Source organism: Bombina bombina, unplaced genomic scaffold (genome assembly GCF_027579735.1).
Source record: "Bombina bombina isolate aBomBom1 unplaced genomic scaffold, aBomBom1.pri scaffold_2259, whole genome shotgun sequence".
Taxonomy (NCBI): Eukaryota; Metazoa; Chordata; class Amphibia; order Anura; family Bombinatoridae; genus Bombina; species Bombina bombina.
Genome location: NW_026511906.1, coordinates 333 through 3,748, shown reverse-complemented (window position 1 = coordinate 3,748; position 3,416 = coordinate 333). Strand labels below are relative to the sequence as shown.

At 40.7% G+C, this 3,416-nt stretch overlaps 1 long non-coding RNA gene across 1 annotated transcript; it reads left to right on the top strand.

The window, feature by feature from the left end:
* Nucleotides 1-390: 390 nt before the first annotated feature.
* LOC128644004 (uncharacterized) lies at nt 391-2,150 on the top strand. The gene is made up of 2 exons (XR_008399906.1): nt 391-622; nt 1,279-2,150. It is a non-coding gene; the product is annotated as an uncharacterized LOC128644004 (long non-coding RNA).
* Nucleotides 2,151-3,416: the final 1,266 nt, after the last annotated feature.

The window sequence follows — 3,416 nt, the reverse complement described above, 5'->3', positions numbered from 1 at the left end:
GCACTCATTTTACGTGCATAGCCGCTCATTAAAAATGGGTAGGGGGAAGTAGGAGGGATATTTGAATGTTCTGTCTTTGCCTCCTCTTGGTGGCCAGGTGATGTATTTCCCTTTAGTAAGAATAGAAATTTGTGGACTCTCACTACCAAGAAAAAAAAATGTATTCAGTAAGAATAAATTATATTGTATGCTTTTCTGATAAATGTATTTCTTTTATGGTGGTAAGAGTCCACAAGACCCCACCCTATTTATTTGTTCCTCTTATTCCTTTTTCCTATCTCTTTTGCTTGGCTACACGTTAGACCAAGGTTCCAATGAGGTGGGAGGAGTTTTATAGAGCTATTGGGGTTTGGGAACCTTTGCCGCCTCCTAGTGGTAAAGAAGGGTAATTCCCAGGAGTAATGGATCGTGGACTCTCACCACCATTTGAGTAATTAATTTATCAGGTAAGCATAATGCACATTTACTAAAGCTATGCATTGTTTCTCCCTAGGTGTACATATCGGTCTATTTTGTGGGCCATATAACCTTTTTATTGCTGCTCTTTGCGCTGCCTTATCTGCGCAGGGTCCTGGTGCAAAGAAAGGAGGATGTGCAGAAATCACAATGACCACGCCCTATGGTGAGTTCACATGGAGTTCCCGCATAGGGCACTCTGATAATGTAACAGGTATATTATAGAGATATGAAACTCAGGCATGGTATTCTTTGTTTTACAGATACATAGGTAGGTGTCTAGTGCTGCCCACTAGTGCCCTTGCAAAAACTCATATTGCTCCAGATTTTTTCAACAAAAGATAGGAACAGAATGAAGAAAATATGAAAATAGAAGTAAATTGGAAAGTTAGTTAAAATTTGTCTCTATCAGAATCATGAAAGATTCAGGTCCCTTTTAAATGATTTTAATAATTGTTTCTGTAAATACAGAGCAGTCTGTGCATCCGCAGATGATAATGTACTCTGTGTCAGCAGGAAGAGCTACTGAAGAACGCTTCTGTCTCCTTGTATAGATAACAATAGAAGCATTAGATAATCTAATAAATTACTTTTGTTAGTGCAGACATCCTCAAACTTAGCCCTCCAGAGGTTTTGGAACTACATTTCCCATGATGTTCAGCCAGCTGATATGCTGGCTGAGCGTCATGGGAAATGTAGTTCCAAAACCTCTGGAGGGCCAAGTTTGAGGATGTCTGGGTTAGTGCTAGGGAGATGCATTAATGTTAGAAGGAAGTGACAAATGATAGCGTGTACGTTATTGTTCTCTTTCTCTTCCTGCAGATTGTACATCACTCCTCGCCCTGCCTTCCTCTGCCTCAGTATTGAGGGCTGTTTATTATTAAGGATTTGGGGGAGCAGGAGCTCCTGACATTGAATGATAGAAGTTCTTGAAAACGACCGTTTTTTTTAATGACGTACTGATTACCGATGCCAATAACCCTGCAGGGAGAGGGGGACACCACATTTTATAGACTTTTCTACTTTCTTGGACCTTCCTGGAGTCTGTACTTGAATATAACCGGATTCTGAAGATTCTGCTACCACGAGTGAAGTTGCTCACATTCTGCTCCCTGGACCATAATGAGTGCATCTAGCTGGATTTATCCAGAGTGCGACTCACTGAACCCCTCCCGGGCACAGTCCTGGTAGAGTGCTGCTTACAGTGCTTTACTCAGACACATGATCGTGTGGGTAGATCTCCTGATCTCTTTCAGATCTCTGTGTTAGCACTGACTAGTTAAGCTCCATAGGCCAGGATTATTGTGATTAAATGCTGGAGACAAGTGCCTGAATTAGCAGCTGTATCTCTTGTGACTGAGTAGTCATTAATTCTAGGAAAACATCTGTGGCAGGAGCTCTATGGAACAACCAGGGTCTTCTGCTGAGGCGGCCCAAGGGAACTGCAGGATGGGATAGCTGGGGGGGGGCTGTAGGTTTTAAGTGGGAAGCTCAGAGTGGAAGCTATGAGGTTAATTTCTTTTATCAAATATGCCTCTGTGCCAGGGTCTTAGGTCGGTGCCTTGACATGGATGCCATGTATATACTATCACATAAATTCCCAAAGTCTGTTGAGGCTTTATATAATCATTTGTAGAGGAGACTTCCTCCAACATAAGAGATTTCTATTAAATGTTTGTGTGTCTGGTGTTTTACTTTGGCCACTATACTTGCAGCTCTGCAGATTAAGTTTGGAATCTGAGGAACACCATGGTCCAGTAACCTTTTCAATGAATGCATTAGTTCTGTGCCGACATTAATACTAAGGATGCACCAGATACATTAGCATCAATCAAACGGCAGAAAGGCTCAGCTTACAATTTGTTGTTAGTCACTAACATAAAAGGTTTAGGCAATCTGGGTGCCTGTTTTTTTGGTATAGAGTCATGGGCACCCCCATAACCTATATATTCATTGTAAAATCCTGAGCCACTCAGCTTCCCAAATTCATAGTGCTACAAAATAAGGATCCTTGATTGGCTGAAGCAATCCGGAGATAACCGAAATCTAGGCCTAAATCACATCCTGCCTTTACCGCAGCACTGCCACCTCTCTAACTAGAGTTGCAATAAAGCACTCTGCCAAGTAATCCTGTGTTTCATTATTTTTGTTTAAAAATCTTTACCATAAAGTAAAAGCTAAATTCACAGAAGTGGGTCTGAGCTGAGACAGCATTGATTACTTGAAACTACTGCATCCCGATTTGCTCTCTAACTAACTTGTGTGCTCACTGGGCCCCCTGTCGCTGCTAGTGAGCACTCTTGGCCACACTATGAGCCGTAGCGTATAATCTCTATGTAACATGAAATGATAGCACACTGAGCCGTAACGTATAATCTCTATGTATCAAGAAATGATAGCACACTGAGCCATAACGTATAATCTCTATGTAACATGAAATGATAGCACACGGAGCAGTAACGTATAATCTCTATGTAACACTAAATGATAGCACACTGAGCCGTATCATATAATCTCTATGTAACATGAAATGATAGCACACTGAGCCATAACGTATAATCTCTATGTAACATGAAATGATAGCACACTGAGCCGTAACATATAATCTCTATGTAACATGAAATGATAGCACACTGAGCCGTAACATATAATCTCTATGTAACATGAAATGATAGCACACTGAGCCGTAACATATAATCTCTATGTAACATGAAATGATAGCACACTGAGCCGTAACGTATAATCTCTATGTAACAAGAAATGATAGCACACTGAGCCATAACGTATAATCTCTATGTAACATGAAATGATAGCACACGGAGCAGTAACGTATAATCTCTATGTAACACTAAATGATAGCACACTGAGCCGTATCATATAATCTCTATATAACATGAAATGATAGCACACTGAGCCATAACGTATAATCTCTATGTAACATGAAATGATAGCACACTGAG